General features: G+C 44.2%; 1 long non-coding RNA gene across 1 annotated transcript in view; it reads right to left on the bottom strand.

Annotated features, from left to right (window-relative positions):
* Positions 1-18,715, bottom strand: part of LOC146179453 (uncharacterized) — a 392,855-nt gene extending 374,140 nt beyond the window's left edge. The window contains exon 1 of the long non-coding RNA XR_014700927.1: positions 17,126-18,715. This is a non-coding gene — a long non-coding RNA (uncharacterized LOC146179453). The remainder of the gene's footprint in view (positions 1-17,125) is intronic.
* Positions 18,716-19,033: the final 318 nt, after the last annotated feature.

Below are 19,033 nucleotides of genomic sequence, written 5' to 3'. Positions count from 1 at the left end.
CTTATCTAAGCTTTCACTCTGTATACTAGGCTCAACAAAGTTGAACGTCTGCAATTTTATGCGCCGGTTTTTCCGGATAAAATTTGACCCCTAGTGACTAGTGCATGCAATTGAATTCGAACTAAACGTAAAGTACTCTCAAATAGAACTGAACGGCGGCGCAACACGGAAACGGACACAGAGAAGAAAGGGACACCACATGCACACACTGCCAACTATTTATTAAGCGCAAAGGTGGCGTATTTAATTTATTTCCGTTTAATAAATAGTTGGTAGTGTGCGCATGTGGTGTCTTTCTTGTCTGTGTCCTTTTCCGTGTTGCGCCACCGTTCATTTCCATCATGCACTAACTCGCTTCCTAGGCCGTTATTCTGAAGTACTCTCAAATAGTAGAATAGGATTCACTTAAATGAATGAATTCAGAAATAATATTGCAACCATTAATGATGCATCAAGTTTCTTCCAGCCGAACTTGTACACACTAGCAAATCAGAGTTGAGGCAGAAATTACGATTGCAATGCTCCACACGTGGCCGATATCTAATTAATCCATCAGCTTAATTTTCTGTTTTGTGAAGCACAAAGGCAACAAAGCAATTCGTGGTCGGTACGCTGAAATTCACCAAACATTCCTCAACCATTCTTATAACTTTGTTAGGAAGAGAAGGATTCAACGACACAATAAGCTTAAAAGTCGACTGGAGGACTGTGTCTCTCTGGCAAACCATATTGCTATGTATCCGACGCTGAACGAGGATTGGGAATGACCAAAAGAGAGAGAATATAGTTGGGAGGTAATTGGCGTCAGAATGTAATGACGTACATGAATTGTCGACAATAGCACATTACCTTCCTAGACTGTCGACGCTGTCGCTAAGATACTGCTATTAAAGGTCTTACCTGCCACAGACTTTTTTTTTTTTTTTTCCGCGCGGACGATATGCCGCAATCCCGTTTTCGATCATTCATAGTGTAAGTGCGCAGCCATTAAACTTCACGCTCCCATTGGGCCATTTTCAAATGCTGCGCGCTTTTAGTAGTCTGGGGTGCAAACCTCGACAGAATTGATTAGCTTTGTTATTGTTTTTCTCAATGGTAGAAATGCGTGGGTGCTTTATTGCATCGGTGCCCAAGCTCCGGGTGCGCTGAAGGCCCAATGGCCTAGCTGAGACGCCGCGTTTTCCTCCACAATCGCATTGGATGGGTCACCTTATTAAGCCTAGCTCACAGCTCGCACCCGCCTTTACAGTCGCCACTGATTCGAGAGGCAGAACGTGAGAAGGAAGACAAAGTGATCCACACCATAATCGGAGTAAGATGGGTTTGAAAGAAAATATAGAGGAGATAAGAACGCAATCAGTGTTTGTTCGAGTTACACTAGATAAGAACACGTATGCGAAGTGATGACCATGGTCTGAAGAAATATCGATGTGATTCCTTTAGGCAGAATAATTGCAATTATAATACCAACGTTTCTCCTTTCGAATAGTCGGTACAATATACACTTGCAAAGCTGATCTCTGCCTCCTTTCTAATGCGACCTAGTTCGAATAGAGAAAGGTGGAACGTATTCTGCTTATTCAGCCAATGGAAGAGAAACAAAATAAATACCCCCTTAGTGTTTCTGACTGTTGCACCACTGTTGCCCATATTTGGCCTCTAAACTTGCGAAGGTCCCCTTTTTGAGCTAGCTTTCTCCTTCAGTGTTCAGTCTTCTCTTTGCTTCACCCTAGCATTCGTCCCATCACTGGTCCACCGCGTTGTCGACGATATATTTGACTTAACTTCACTAATGTATGTAGCTGCCCACAATGCCCTCCAGACTACATGGGGGAGTGGTCTAATAACAAGATGAAAATTTCAGTTGCAAAAAGAGGGCAGAGTGAAAATGTAAAGCGGCGCATATGGCCTTGGAAATGCGGACGTAGGTCAAAGCCTCTTGCGCTTGTCGCTAGGTACCGGGCCGGGTAGGAGCCTGGAGACGACGCCCGTCGGAGGATTTCGAGTGTGTGGACAGCACTTGCGCAGGTGTTCTTTTTTTAGTCTCCAGCCTGTCTATTCTAGTTTGAAATAGTCAGTTTTCTTCGACTGTTCTAAATTTGGTTAGCGAAGAGACTTCTGCAATCCGGTCGCTCTGAGGCAGCTGAAAACAGGCCGCCACTCGGCTTCCTACCGGAAGGCGAAAAATGGATGGAACTGAAAAAGCATTGGGATATTGCTTTTTTCCTACCTACCAGAATCTCGAAAGCCCGACTCAGATTTTTCCCGATTTAGGATATTTTCCAGAAAAGACAGGGTCGCTTTTTTTCGAACCGAGTTAGTTTCCGAGTGTAAAAATAGAAAGACTCAAGTGGGAGTTTGCCCATTTCCCTTCTTTCGAACCGCGATCACAGTCAATGAATCATCATCATCATTATCAGCCTGACTGTACTCACTGCAGGGCGAAGGCCTCTCCCATATTTCTCCAATTAACCCGGTTCTGTGCTAGCTGCATCCACTTGTCCCCTGCAAACTTCTTAATCTCATCCGCCCACCTAACTTTCTGTCGCCCCCTGCTACGCTCCTTCTGAAGCTTATTGTGCAGTGAACGAGCTCCGTAGATGGTGAACTGGTTTTAGACGCCTATTATCGATTGAAATTTTATCCTAAAATGCCTAGATAACCGTCTTCGTCGCGCACACTTTACTCCAGGACTTGTCTTTTTACTCTGAGCAGCAGCGGGGTCCGCAAATATTGCTTCGAAAGTGCAGATCTTTTGCTGCGTACCAGGCTTCAAATGATGCGTTAAACTCGGTGTCTTAACAGTATATTTGGGAAATTATAACTAAGTCCATTGTCTTTTTTTAGCTCGATCATGAGTTAATTACACGCTGAACTGTAGGAAGCACTTCAGCAGTTGTATTAATAGCTCCTTGTAAAATTAGATGGCTATTTTGTGCCGGTCGCTTTATCAGCTGATGAATCATGAGTAAGAATTCTCGAACCCCAAGGGGCTGCAAAATTACAGAGAACTTTTGGTAAATAAGCGATATTTATCTTCAGCTGATTAATTGTAGCCAGTTTCACCTTTACAATGGTCCGTATTCAGCGGAGGAGGCTACATAAAACACTTGCCAAAGTTTAATAAATCGAATCGTTCGTTCGAAAACACATGTGTTTCAACAGCTGCGGTAAATTGTGTCTAGCGATGGGGCGCCATTATATATGAACCTCGTGAGCATACGGCTTTGTTCACTATGTAAGGGCGATCAACTATTCTGTCGACCGTGAGTAAAGAAATTCAAAATGGCCGATTCGAGCGATTCAGAGGAAGACAAAGTAACTACATGTTATCAAAGCGATTTACGCGGCTCTGTATGCGTTAGCACTAGGCCTTCCTGACGCGTGCACCACCACTATAAACCTCCAGTTCCTAGATGACCCACTTTCTCCTTAGAATGATCTTTGCCCGTGGTATCAAGCAGCTTCTGCGAAGTACGAGTGGACGGTCAGCGGGGCATTTTGTAAACTGAAATGGGACAGGTGGAGGCCTTTGAAACATCAGGGTTTTACACCAATCTCAGGCGGGGGATATAACTTAGGACCCGGAGGATTCCCGAAAAGTGGAGGCTCCACAATCTAGTACCAGTGCCACCATCAAACTCCTTTTGAGGTAACGGACGTTCCATTGCTCACGCGTTAAGAAGACCTTCTTTGTCGAGTACATATAAACTTGACAGCGAAGTTGGGCGCTGAGAAGAGTCCCTCACATGCCTTGAACGGCAAACTGTTTACGAACTGTACCACTGGTTTCCTTTTTGGTGAAATTAACTTTACGAGCTGAACTTGGCAACAGTACGAGCACTACCTTGTGATGGCTTTTTCACTATCAACTTCGTGAATTTTTTTTCTTCCCAGTCATTTTTCTTCGAGTTTCTTTTCGCATCGGTATTGTTTGTAATTATGAGCTTTGTTGACTTTTATTTTATATAGTGAGCACTGTGTGGCGCGTCATCCTTCACATGGGTATATATATATATACATATATATATATATGAAGGAAAGCAGCCAACAGTCGGCGAGGCCAAGGAAACGAGCACCCTCATTTTCCCTTGATTGATCTCTCTCTCTCTCTCTCTCTCTCTCTCTCTATATATATATATATATATATATATATATATATATATATATATATATATATATATATATATATATATACTGCTCTTCGAAGAAGTATGCCGAATTCCACGTCCAGTGCTCTTTATATATATATATGGAAACAGAGCTTAACCGCTGCCACTTGAAATGAAAAAAGCCCTCTCCGCTGGGTTTAAGCCTTGCCTTGTTCGGTTTAATTTTCTGTGTTTAAATCCACTTCTCGAATATATATATATATATATATATATATATATATATATATATATATATATATATATATATATATATATATCCAGTCTAGCAGAGGGCTGTAAATTGAATATAAACTTATAAACAACTTTCTCTTCACTCGTCAAAATACTTTGGATGATGCAAATTTTGCCCAACCACTATGGGCAGAGAGAGGACCAAGAAAGCTTATAAACACGCTGTATCAGGTGTACCAGCTATAGGTACACAAGAACTTGAAGAATTACAATAAGCTCTCTCTCCGAAGAACCAAATGGTTGCTGTTCAGGACCGCATGATCTTTAGTATGGCGCAAGTTTCTTGATTTCCTCAAGTACCTATTTAGCAAGGCCTAACTAGTTATCTTTGTGTTTAATAGTTCTGAGAAAACAGTGTAAATGTGTGGGTTGCAGACAGATTTGGTCAACACGTGGTATGCTAATTTGCGTCAGTACGCCACTTACACAGCTTTATTGACAAACCTACAAGCATAAAAACGTCAAACGCGTGTCAGTTGGCGGCTCAAATTGATCACTCGGTGAACACGCAAAGGCCCTTCTGTAACAGCGCTTCGCAGAAAATTCGAACTTATTTTATGAGATCCAAATGGCATACTGGACCCACCCGCTGTCACGTGGAAGCAATTGTATTTTCCAAACTTCCCCTTAAAGCCTGTATGAAAAATCTGCTTACAGTACAGTAGATTTTACATTATGCAAATATTTCGACAGGGTTGGCTTCCAGGTACATCACGTCTCTACTGACACTTTCGTTCTGACAAACACATTTCAATAGTTTTACTAAATGATTTATTATGTCCAATATAGTTTCGCGTAAGAAAATAGGGCTATCTAGGTATAGCTTGAAATGTTTTTAGTCGTATCAACCTTTCCGTAGTTATTTTTAAAATATTTTTCGCTTTTTAAAGGCAAGCCCGGTAGAATGTGTTACGAGGGACAGATCAGAGTCATTGTAAGCTCCGTCGAGCATTGCGACTTTGTGAATGCAAGAAGAAATACGGAGGCTCCCTTTACTGCGAGCACCGCGTAGCCCGAGCAGTCCTTCAGTCTTCTTTATGTTCGAAAATTCGGTATTGAACCTGCAAGTAAAAGGAGCAGCATTGCACAGCCAGATTTTTAAGCGCTATCACTGCTGAATTCATTCGCGAGTTTCGCGTTATTACTGCATCTACCTCTAATCTCAAATATAACGAATACGGGACCTCGGTTATAACGCAGATGCATGCATACAACGTGATCTCGGATATATCGAACACTCAACCTCGATTATAACGAATATGCATGCGTTCCACGTGACTTCGGATATACCGAATAGGCAATCTCTATTGTAACGAAGATGCATCGATATTTATGGTGATGCCATTAGCGATAAAGTACCATGAGCCAACGCTCGATATCCATGCCCGACAGCGCCGAACTTGGTGTTCCTTTCTCAGTGCGTCTGCACATGTGTAGCTAGCTCACTTCTGGAAAACCAATGCAGCAAACTGTGACTGCGAGCGCATAGTTTTAACGCGGTAGCGTTAAGGGCCCCGTGTCGCAGAAAAGTCCGTGTCGTCGTCGGCGGCCGCCGTCCCGCTTTGTTCCGCGTTGGCCGTGAGTGAAAAATCCCAGAAGCATTAATAAATAAAAACGAGTAGGAAAAATCGTCGACCTGAGGAATCGAACGTGGGCCTCTGGGGTGCGAGACGAGCATGCTAACCACTCCACCACGCCAGCTAGATGGTTTTAAATGGACAAAGGCGCGTTTATTGATTGCGATGTTGTCTCAGAAATGTCCCTCAGAGAAGTGTATTCTGGCGTATAATAATAATTATGAGCATGTAAATTACAGAATTACAGAACACGCAGTTAAGCGATTGGCAAATTACTTTTCGGCTGTACTTCCTCTTCGCTCGGCGTGCACGTAGCGCCATCATGCGCGTGGCGCACGGAATAAGACAGACAGGGCATGACCTCCGAGATCTTCATCGCGCCGGCTCGGATAGGCGACGATGTTGCCGACGAACTACGACTGCAACTTGAGGCCTGCGCGTTACGGCAAGGTGGCTGGCAGCGCTTCTACGTCCCGGGAGGATTATTAAATAAAAATGAGTATAGCAAGTTGCTCGATAGCGCTATCGCTTTCCCTTCTTAAAGGCGAAGCTTAAACGTCCTCCAAATTTTCACCAAGACTTGTGCGCGGATTTCTGCTCGATGTTACATCGGCTTCCACATAGATCGAACCACCGTACCGCAAAAACAAGTTGTTGTTTTTTTTTTTTCGCTATGGTGTGCAAAATAAGCGTTCCGGTGAATTGCTCCGGACATTCCAGTGGGGACTTCAAAGAGCGCCACTGAGGCATGCCCCGCTAAAGAGGATTTTTAGGAGACTTGTAAAGGCTTCGGCAACCACCGCCTTAGTTCAAACTCACATCCGCATCTCCCGCTTTTTTTCTTATTCGCTGTTGGTGTCCATCCTGAGGACCATTTATTTTTACATTCTATACATGCTTGAACACCTCGAAATATAGAGGCAAAGTGTCTAAATGGCTTTCGCCTTCCTTACCATCCAATGCATATAATGTCCCTGCGTTTTGTATCATTTCTTGCTTCAACGAAATCCTGCTCACAGCGTTTGTTCGTTTAAACTTTTTTTTTTATTTTTTTTTTTTTTTGCAACATTGCACTGTCTCGCTTTTTCGTTCACGAGTGAAATCAAGTTCAGACCATTCTTCTGACCGCTTGTCGGTCCACATCGTAGAAATGAAATTAGATTTTGTTTCAGGGTCACGTCTCACATGAAGGGGAATAGTGGTAGTTTGACAAATGAACTCTTCTCAGTGTATAAAGAGTGCTTCAAACCATTATTCAATAAATCAGAAGAAATTGCATTGCTTTTACTTTGTTTTCCTTTCACAGCAGCCGTGGAAGGGATGCTGCTGTTCATATCAGATCGATATAGGGTTTTACTCAGCGGTGAGGAAGGGGATATGGGACACGCTTCAAGTTTTCGGGTCATTAAAAAAAATCAATTTTTGTCTTGCTGCATTGATTGTTATTTTATGCGAACGAAACTAATGGTGAAAAAGTGATGAGGGCCAGATTAACTGAAGAGTTCGATCATCCCCCCCCCCCCCCCCCCCCCCCTGCTCGGAAACAACAGTGCTTTTTCCTTGGTATGATCAACACCTCCTCTATTCTAAAAATAAAGGAGGAGTTACTGTGGTATAAATTGCTTGAAAACAACAGTTATTGTTTATAGTGGGCAAGATAATTCTAATCCTAAAATATCTGATTGATTTCTTCGCAAAGCCGAAGAAATCAATATAAATTTTAGGACTTCATTATTCTATAGGACACCACATTTTTTTCCGGACATTCTGTCGCGTTATGAACGCAATTTTGTTATGTCACGCGATTGCACTTTGACTGTGTGTCCTCAGATACTTCCTCGGTAAGATTGGGGATTTATTTCTATTGTCCTCAAAAACGCACTCAACTACGGCAGATTCAACTACTTGGTGCGAGCGCAGGGAAGTCATTAAAAGGGAGATTTAATTACGCACTTAAATTAGACCAAGCACATACATACGCTCAAAACCTAAATTACGATATTCCATAGTCGCAGCAAAGCTATATGTGATGTTTAATAAATGTGGGTCCGACACCTCTGGTCATAATTTCCTCGAACGGTTTCTCGCGGATTCTTTTATTACTCTAGTATATGGTATCGGAAGAGCAGCATACTTTAGTTGCGGGTGTCAAAGGTGGGATAAGGCGACGCGAACACAAAAAATACAGTGAGACTAACACAAAAAATCACACCCGTAGCGAATCTCGACTCGTACATAGGCAAGCTACACTGCTTCTATGGAACTTCCATCTGAGCGAATTCAGTCTTCTTTTAGAAAGCTTCGCACAATTAAATAAGAACACGCTTGTTCTAAATTCTTCAAACTGCATGGTTTATTTACTATTCGATGTTTTCAGATTCATCGGATAGTGAAGCCCTCTCTTGCAAGTCGCGTAATAAATTTGAATTCATCATTTTTCCGGTTTTAGGCTGCTTGCTTTGGAGAGAATTTTGGGCCGAACCAATATCATGAATGATTTAAAAACTTTATGACACCCATGATTCCTATTAGATATTGATCTAAATAATCATGAAATATGGCGGAATATTTGCATACAAAGATGTTCAAATTACTCTCACCTTTTTCTTGAGATGTCTACAGTATATTACTGTTTGAATAAGACTGAGAACTTTGCCGCAAAATATGCAAGTTTGTAGATCATCTTTGCTTACACAAAACAATTGCGCCAAGGGCTTGGGGCAAGCCCCTCAATATGATTTATCTTTGGACTTTTCAGCTGGCATCTTTTGCGCCATTAAACATGTATACATCGAGTGAAGCCCTTATCTACCCATTTTATACATTCCACTTGACTTGGATACCAAAACCGGTGCACTGTAAAAACCAAACGGAAAACATGTGCTCAGAAGAATTTATCAAAAAGTAATATACGAGTGCATCTCCTCTGATGAGGGTCTCTCAAAATATGCTGTTTTTCATTAAACGTGGCAACCACAATCGACGGCCACTAGATAAGAAGTACACTTCACCGGCTAAAAAACAAAACAAAAGGGCTGCAAATCCTCTGTCGAATGATCGAATAGCACATCCTGCTGGCTACGTTTTTTTCCTTCACAAAAACAGAGGCGCCACGACTTCTAGGACGATCATAAGAGCATTGAAGTCGCGAATTTCAAGCTATTACTGATTGTGTTTCACAATAGCCGGGCCACCTACTTATCAGTCATCATATCACTTATCAGCTACCTACCTATCAGTCATCATGACTGATAATTAAGATTTTAGGTATAAAAAAGAAGAACGGAACAAGGGTAAATAGGGTACGCCTCAGTTCGCAGATGAGCCAACGTTTCGTCAAGTTCACTTGTCGAAACGTTGGCTCATCTGCGACCTGAAGCGTACCCTATTTACCCTTGTTCAGTTCTTCTTTTTTATGCCGTGCAAACCATCTTCTTCCTTTCGTTCTACAAGATTTTAGGTAGTTCGTCGTGTATCAGTACAGCGCACTTCCTCCCTACAGGATCGACTTCGCTAACTGATGACTGAATTTTTTGCTATAGAATTGCCCCTGCGATTGTAGTTGTAGATTATCGCATTCTCTGCCATGTGTTAGGATCTTGAGTTTAAATAACATAGGTCACGGTGCAACGACACCTCTTTTCTGTATTTCCTACCTCCATGATTGTCACTGATTAGGCTGGTTGGCGAAACATGCCTTCTCTGAAAGAAAAAAAAAATTGGAAGGACGCTTAAGTTCCGATTCAAGAGTAGATGCAACAGCGTGCGTGCTCATTGCCTCGAGTGTTGCTACTCTGGTGCTACGTTTATCACAACCGCTTCTTTGCATATTGTTAAACGTCGTTGAAGTCTCAGCTCACCATTTCTGGCTTTAAGGACGAAACTCGGGTCCAGCCCTGCGTCTACAACGTTCCAGCTCGGCTTCCTCCACACACTTACGGCGCCTCGCTTCTGTTTTTGACGTTCGTATCTCGTCATCCCGCCTTCGCTTCAATCGTCTTGCCTCCTCATACAGCGAGTTCTTCTCCGCCTTCTCATCATCGGTCTTACGACATCTCTCTGGTCGCCAAGAAACGCATTCGTAAACAGAGCCCCCGTACTAATACGCGCATCTGTAATAATATAAGACAACGCTTGGCACCAGTGCCAGCCATAGGCCATCGCACGTGTTAAATTTCAGCAGCAACACACGAGATTATTTGTTTACATCAACTGCTCTCAATAAGCAACCACTACTCACTAATCAATCAGTCACCCAATCAGACTATATAAACCACCTCCAATCGATCGATCAGTACTACGATACCAATACACTCCATACAAGGCGTCTATCATTCTACCGGCACATCTTTCGAATCGACGTTGACTCAAAGGTTGATGGTGATACACTAGAACGTGGAGGCACCATCTACATTGGCGAACCCTTATACCGTCTGCTACTCTGGTGGGTGCCGCATCACATGACGGAGCCGGACAAATATATTGGCGTCGCAAGGAATTTGGCTCGTTATTGAATGCTCCCTCTCAAACCGGGCTACGGCAACGGCTTTCCGGATCAATCAGACCAGTGCGCTACGCGTAAGAACAGCGCAGCTAATGTACTAAGACGAAAGAAAGACGAGACATTATCTCATTGACTAGTCTTGAGTGTAATAAAATAAAAAAAGGAGGTGTTCGGAAGCCTGTCAGGTTCGCATGAGTGGCCGGCGGGAAATTACAGATACACCTTTAAAATCCGGCGAGAGGACTGAACACAGGAACTCCATTTAGTATTCCTTTGCTAAGCCTCTTTAATGCTTCGCTTGGCTGCGTATTGCTCCTACTTGATTAGGCGTGCATGTATTTATCTTCGTCTTGTGTAATTTGAAGATACGGTTGTCATTTCTCGTGTGTCCGGCATGTAAACTCTGCAGCTATCTAGGTGCCCAGAATTCAGTTCTATAGCAGTCAAATAAAACTACACAACCATGTCAAAAATACTAAAGAGTTTTTGTAGCTTTGTTGTAACACCAGACTTTCCTCTAGCTCTACAGTTCTTTTTGTAGTACATCTGAATAATCTGTAGTTCTCTAGTAATTTTTTTGTGTTAACCATATAGAATGCTCATCTTGCAACAGGTCTGTAAACACAAGTTCGCTGTTAAAAGTTGCGCAGGAATTCGGCTATGGCAACGAAAACATTTGCTGCAGCTTTTTTTTTTTTTCGACTGTGATTGCGTTTGGTTTTGGTTTCTGGTCTTTAAAGCATCACAAAGCGACTCATGCTATAAAGATGCGGTAATGAAGGGCTTCAGAAAGTTCCACCACCTGGGGTTCTTTAACCTGCACTGACATCGCACATGACACGGGCGCCTTACTTTTCGCCTCCATCGAAAAGCGGCCGCCGCAACCGGATCCAATCCCGCATCTTTGGGTAAAGCAGTCGAGTACTCTAACCACTATACCACAGCGGCGGGACAGGCTGGAAATCAAGATACAGCACCTTGGAGTGTCGTCATGTAATTATACTTTCGTGATACATTATCAAAAAAAAAAAAAAAAAAACAGCGCGAACAAACAGGGATGAAAGGAAGAAACCACAGGAACAAGCGCTGACTCTCAACTAAAGCTTAATCACAGAAACCACGCTTCTATAAGGAAACAGAAAACAATAAAAAGAAAAACAAAACAGAAGGTTTTGGCGTTTTATTGTTTTCTGTTTCCTTATATAAGCGTGTTTCCTGTGATTAAACCTTAGTTGAGAGTCAGCGCTTGTTCCTGTGGTTTCTTGCTTTCGTCCCCGTTTGCTCGCGCTGTTTTTTTTTTTTGTTTTTTTTTCTGATAATATACTTTCTTGCTTGTTGCACTGTTTTGTGTATTATTTTGGCAAACACCTCTATCGGTACCTTTCCTTTATTGTCTCCATCCTCCATCCAATATGACGGGCTGCCAAAGTGGTACTATATATGGCAAAACTCTCTGCATTTCCCCTCTCTATCTCTCTCTCTCTCTGTCTCTGCTTCCATTCAATAAGCTTACGCATGGTGGTGTTACATCGATGGGTTAACCTATATGGCAGTGCCTTCCGTTGTCGACGCATACTAACACTGAGCTTCACAACGCATATTGCCCCAACAGCCAACCAGCCGGCGATCTGATTTTCTTCAGGCAACAGAATCGAGGCCGTGGATGTGCGGTTCGTGCCACGCATGGCAGGGATTCCCAGACTGGTTGGAATTCCAAATATCGCCATTGGCAGTACTTTTTTCACCCCCCTGCTCTCTGCGTCCTCGTATATGCAGGAAAAGAAAAGAAAACTGCGGCGGACAGCTCGTAGAGCTCGTCGTTTCTCGTAATACCCAGGTTTTGAAAATATGCATCTGGCCGTGCAGTAAAACATTTTCGACAAGAACCAACTACATTGCTTGACTAAATATATCTAATATTACTGAAATAGTGCAGAACTACGAGTGTTTTTCACAATATAATAATTTTATGAGCAGTTGTTACCAACAAGCGTATTCGCAGTAGGGTGTCTGTCAACAAGACTTCCACGTATAGAGCCTTTTTCACCTTATATTTCGAGAATAAAAAAAAAAAAGAAACCTCATAACTTTGAAGCTACTCCCAGAGCCTGAGTGTCACAGGTATATGACTGTTCGACCTTGCGAGTTGTTTGCTCTCCGGCTTATTTTGCTTCGGTCGATTTTCGTGACCCTGCAATGATCACCTCAACGTGGACTGTAGTTTGGAAGCAAAACCTTCCTCTCTTAAACTTAGTCTCGCTAACAATAGAGTACACTATGGTTCGTAAATGTAGCATACTTGGCAGGGTCGTTTGCTTTATACTTGCTATCTTGTTCTAGAAATCAAGTAAAACAGAAAAGCTTCGAACGAAAGAGCTAGCAATCTGAGTCATGTCGCAAGTTATATCGGCGGTGGCGGAAGACCGAGTGCAGCTGAACTGACTAAAGTACGGACGTGCTTCGCGTTCCATCCCGTGGACGCGGATTCAGATACCGAGCGGTGAACACGCGCGCCACTTTCCTCTTCCCATCCCTCTCCGGAGGAAATCAGTGAGGACTGCGGAATCTCTGATGAGCGAGAACCGTCCGGGATGATCGCATCTCCAATTGGACGGTACGCTGCGCGCGTTTCTCCGGGCAGCACCGTTGAAGTGAGAAATATTTCTATCCGAGCCAGCCTTGTTCTTCCCATTCGTTCGTTCTTTGCCCTACCGAGCTTCGTGCTCTAAAAATTGTGCGGTCGCTGGAGCAAGAGAAATACTTAACAAGACAAGGCAGCAGAGAATCGGTTTCTCATTGTTCTCCCTGCATGGAGGAAGCTATTTTCAATAGTCGGGTGATTCATGTATCCTGCTGGCAGATTTCTCAGCTTATGAATGTGCAGAAACGTGAGAAGCTGCCCCAGCTGTAGCGAAGCTTTATAGAGGGTTGCAACTCAATTTATGTTGTATCTATGTGCATGTGGTTGGACACGCAATAAGCGTTAACGTTATGATGACTTTCAGAACAAGAACTGCACCTTCTTTTCAATATAGCGCACTTCGCTGGGACAGACTAACGCCCCTTTTTCGGCAAATCGTTTAAGAGCCAGAGGTACTATCCTCTCAACCAAAAATGTGTTATTTTATATTGTTTTGTGTGGCTGCTCCTTGCTGATCTGTATAATTTATGCACTCATCCGTTATGTTCAATAACTTCGAAAGATGTTTTAATGCAGATGGACTGCTACCCACATTCTTTGACTTCACCATTGGCTGATTAAAGCCCCCTCAGAACAGTTGCTCGACAAAAAATATTGTCGACTCAGGTTTTCGAGCCCCCTAGAGGTTTAGAGGCAAGAAAGTCAGCCTCGCTTGCCACTACGACGTCTTGGTAGCCGATTTATCTAAGCCATAATCAGCCTGTTATTACTGGGTTGCTTCGGATTTCGTCGTCTTCATCGTCCTCATCTACTCTGACAAAGTTGTTCTAATGAACTCAATTAGGCCTCCATCATTTTAAGAAACGTTTAGAGAGTGAACTGTGTATAATTAACAACGCAATGCTATGTTTGGCAAAGCAAGACTGATTGAAGCAAGAGAGATAAAGTGATAAACTTTTTCATAGTCCAACAGGAAAAGTGCGGTCCCCAACACCCCCGTCCACAGACACTGGCTGGGATGTCTTGTACCTCGGTGGTCTCATATCGGCCAGTCGGGCGAGTTTCTGCTGGGACTCGAGGTCCGAGTTCCGCAGCAGGGCTTCCCAGGTTTCTTTGCTGTCGATGTTCAGTGCCATTACCCAGGGAATAATAGCATTATCAGATAGTGTAGTCGAAGGATCTCCTCACGCCGCAGTGATAACACAGATCTGACCTTGTTTCCGGAAACGTAGCGTTCACGAGAACTGGATATGGATATGTATAGGTTTGAAGTCGCTTCCAGGCTACCGCCTTTTTATTATACCGCGACGTGTCTGGCGGTGGCACCACACTGCACTATAGTCTATAGTTCTGGCCAATTTCCCCAAAGTTTACCATGCGCTCTCCGCTTCTTTGGTCGAGGGGTTCTGAACCAGTCCGGTGGCAAATACATCGAGCTAGCTAGTGTGCTACCTCATTACCAGGGACGGAGTCATGTCCTGGCATCGAGATAAGCGTGATTGCTCTCGCAACACTCTGCTGTTCAAAAATCAGCGCTTCTATAGGCGAGGCGATGACAGATTTGTTATCATTAATTATGAATGTCAATTTCATGCCCACGCAATTGTGCCAGCACTATTGCAACTTCTTCAACCTCCTCGGCCACTCTGGTTCTGATAGAGCGGCCGTAACTGCTTCTCCTTGGCTGCTCACTAACACGGCGACCGCACTACGGTCTCGCCCGCATGCCAAATCCATGTACACCATCAATTTGGGTTGCGCGCTGTTGTAGCATAGACCAACGGCCTCCGCCCTTCTTTCTCTCCTAGCCCCATTATGTTCAGGGTGCATGTTCCTTAATAACGGTAGTATTTTCAGCAACTATGACACCCGCTCTAGCATTACTAGTATAAAATTATCTGTCGACATTGAGCTTCTCGCGCAAAGGCGCAGAATTGCCCGTTTAATATTGTTCCATAAACTGTACTATTGTTTTCCCTCACTTCGAGACTCCATTTTGCTCCCTCCCCTCCGAACATCGCGCCGTCTTTTCAACTCTATGAGCATTTTAAGACTCCATGGCTCCTCAATCGCATTTAACAAATCATTCCTGCCTCTTGTCATTGAAGAATGGAATTCATTACCCGAATGTATTGTAATTGAACGAGATGCTTCTAAACTCCAACAAATGCTGTCTTTACATTTACAGTCCTAATGTGGTAACTGTTGCCATTACGTTTTGTCATTGTATGATTCACTATACCTGTCTGCTTGATTGATACTCATCTATATTTTTTTCGTTGCATTGAAGCCTGCCTTACATCGATTGTTTCACCTATTTTGTTTGATTTTGCTTGAAATTTCATATCTTATTCGGATATCTCGCCCCCCCCCCCCCCCTTTATGTAATACCCCTAGTAGGGTTCTTTAAGGGTCAATAAGTGATAATGATGATTTACCAACTTCAATTGGTTCGACCTTCGGTAGGGAGCCCCCGCTTGGTTCCCAACCCTCTCAAGCATCGCCCGGCCCGTTTTTGTGCCGATGAGCCTCTGTGTCGTAGCTACGCGTACCGCTTCTGCGATTTCTGACCAGAGTTAGTACCCACCAAAAAACGAGTCTCTCATTAAACGTACACTCAGGCAGTCCTAGCGCTTGTTTTGAGTTCTCTCCTTCCCCTTCCCCAGTGCAGAGTAGCAGGCCAGATTTGAATTATTCGGGCCAACCTCTCTGCCTTTTCCTTTCAATAAATCCATCTATCTATCTACGTGTTAACACATACTTCCTGCCTTGTCTTCCTCAGCAATCTTTAGGTCCGAGCAAGGCGTAGCGCATACGATCCTACCGAAGATAAATGCCTGTTCTGGCCTCATCAAGTCCTTTTCTTTCAGTCCTCGTCCTATATTCACTACTCTTTTGACGAGACTTGGCGTCTACACTGCATGGCCCTCGAGCTGGATGAAAAAAGAAACCAATAAAGCGAACGAATAAACATAAATGAGAGCAAATACCATTATAGCGGAAGTATTTTGAGCACTCTTTCTCTTAAAGAGAAAGGCATTTTACGCGGAAAGAACGGAAACGTATTAAAACAATACTCAATAGCTGTGCAAACCTGCTAAATAGTACAAAACCAAAACGGTACACGTAAATGTTCAAAGGCGTTTGTGCTGTTTTGCAGTTGTCGACAACTAACTTGCCCAACAAATGAGCAAAACGGGACAGTTAAATGTCGAAAGGCGTTTGTGCTGTTTTGCAGTTGTCAACAACTACCTTGCCCAACAAATGAGCAAAACGGGACAGGTAAATGTCCAAAGGCGTTTGTGCTGTTTTGCAGTTGTCAACAACTAACTTGCCCAACAAACGACCAAAACGGGAAAGGAAGAGTTCAAAGGCGTTCGTATTGTTTTGCAGTTGTCAAAAACTGACTTGCCCAAAAAACGTAAATTCCGATTTTTGAAAATAAAGTTACACATTTCGTTTCGTGTTTTGTTGTATTTCCCGCGATAAATAAGCATATAAATATACGAAATGGCCACGTGAAGTACGAATGGAGTTTCCGAGGCTGACGCACTCTGAAAAGCGGGTACCTCAGTGTAGTATCGTTTCGTGACTAGCCGAATTGAACCATGGACGCAGCCAGTGAACAGTGAACGAACGGCTCTTCTCAGCAAGTGTTCATATAGCGCCCTCGGTGCGCAAGAGGGAGAGTGCGTTAGGGGAGCGGCGTGCTGCCCACAGCTTGGCCGCTGGGTAGTGCCCATGCGTGCGCCACCGACTGAAGATTCGATACATCTTCTCTTCTCATGGAAAATGTTTCAGCGTCTCGAACGGATTGCATATGACGCCAATTTCGGATTGGCGTCATATGCAAGAAAAAATTTGCGCCTGTGAGCTCTGCCTCAATGTCCTCTCGCCTTGGCATCTGCTAGTGTTCCGGTTTCACACTGTAATTTTTCTCGACTCAAGACGTACTCTTAGCTTCCAGTCTTTTTTTACGCACAATGAGGAGTGGACTTACCCAGTCTGTCGGGTCACTCATTTTGCGAATGATGCTCTCCGGTTCCATTCTGTTCAGCTCGTCACGCACTGGCTGCTGAGGAGACAGGGGCACTGTTTGAGCTGGTTGGACGATGGGCTTAGCGTCCTCGCGAAGCACAATCTTGTATTCCCGCTGGGGGCGTCGAGTTCCGTAAAACAAGTGCGGGAACTGCCGGGCAGGTTCCTCAGAAGTGGTTGTGACTACAGCGTTGATATTCCACTGACCAAAACAGTCGCTGGCCTCCAAACCAAGAGTAGCCTGGTGTTTGTTTTACCACGAAGCACTCAGCACTTTACTTTCGATCACAAATGAAGACGGGCGACGAAAAGGTTCAGCAGTTCTTGATAACGCCACCGTTGTAAGAGCGCAAGGCTGCTCCGCTTGACCGAAGCGCAGTGACATTTAACTTTCTATAGACTGATAACAGCACGAGGTTCGCTTGGGATCCGGTGTCAACTTTGAAAGTCACGTTCTTCCCTCCTATAGTGGTTTTCGCAAGCCAGTCAGTCTCGGCCTCTTGGAACGCTATCAACAGCCACATCTAGAACTTCGAAGTCATCGTCACTGTCTTGCTGTACCTCACCCACATTAGTTCTCCCTCTGCAACACAAGGCAAAATGGTTTGGACGGCTGCATGAACGACACGTTTTTCCGTACTCGGTGCAGCGCCTTGGCCTATGTATCCGGCCGCAATGGATGCACCTTGCTGGCAGATACTCTTTTCTCGAAGTTACTTTGTCGGCTTCGGTCTCTTCCTTTGTCTGGGACCATATCTCATTTTGGCGAGATGGGGTTTCAGCTGCTTTGCATAACCTCACGGCCCTTTCGAGCGGCAAATTCTTTTCTCTAAGCATTTCTTTTCTGTAGCTTCGGTGAGTTTGTGCCGAGAATGACCTGGTCCCGAACCATGCATCAGTTAGAGCTCCGAAATTACAGAACCTTGCCTGTTACTTCACGTCTCGCAAAAATTGTCCGAAAGGATCTGACGATTGCTGCAAGCGTGTACGAAACACATACCTTTCGTGAACTTCGTTTTCCTGCTCGGCGAAGTATTCCTGGAACTTGGCTACAACCACCTTGTAGTCCTGTTTGCTTTCCATCTCCAGGAACGAGAAATTGTTGCAAATCTCTATCGCATCTTCACCTGCTACGCTGAGCAACAGCGCCGTTCTCGCTGCTTCAGTCCTTGGTTTTTCAGGTGACGTTACCTCCAAGAAGAGTTCGAACCTTCAGTAGAACAGCTTCCAGCTTCTTCCGACGTGTCCAGACAGGATCAATGGCTCTGGAGGCTTGATGCTTTCCATGTCTGCAAAGCTGCTTCGGGTCATCCGTCGGCGGGTGAGCACTACGCGTGGAATCCTCGAACAGAAGGCTTGCGAAGTAATCCCACTTCTGACACTATGTATCGTTTCATAACAAGCCGAAGAGAAAAGTGGACGCAGCCAGTGAACAGTGAACGAATGGCTTTACTCAGCAAGTTTTTTTTTATAGCGCCCTCGGTGCGTAAGAGAGAGAGTGCGTTATCGCGCATAAGAGAGCGTCATACTGCCCACCGCTTGGCCGCAGGCTTGTGCTCATGCGTGCGTCACCGACTGAAGATCCGATACAAGTGTGGGATAGCATTGTTAAGTCAACTACGCTGCGCCGTGTGGTGTTGCGCATGTGCAAGAGATTGCCATCTACCATGCCAGAGGTAGAATGGTAGATGGCAAAGTGCTCCTGATAATTTTGCAAACGTGTCCTCGGTGACGACTCCGCCGAAGTACCTTGGCGTGCCGCAAGAATGCTGTCGTGATAGCGAGACACATTGGAGAGCATGCACAGATTGCATGCGGGAAAGGGCAGATAAATGGAAAGGAACTGGCTTATCAATTTTTGCCAGAATCA

Source organism: Amblyomma maculatum, chromosome 9, assembly GCF_055883805.1.
Source record: "Amblyomma maculatum isolate TAMU_Amacu chromosome 9, ASM5588380v1, whole genome shotgun sequence".
Classification (NCBI taxonomy): Eukaryota; Metazoa; Arthropoda; class Arachnida; order Ixodida; family Ixodidae; genus Amblyomma; species Amblyomma maculatum.
The sequence above is the reverse complement of the archived record's forward strand: the minus strand, read 5'-3'. Positions and strand labels throughout refer to the sequence as shown.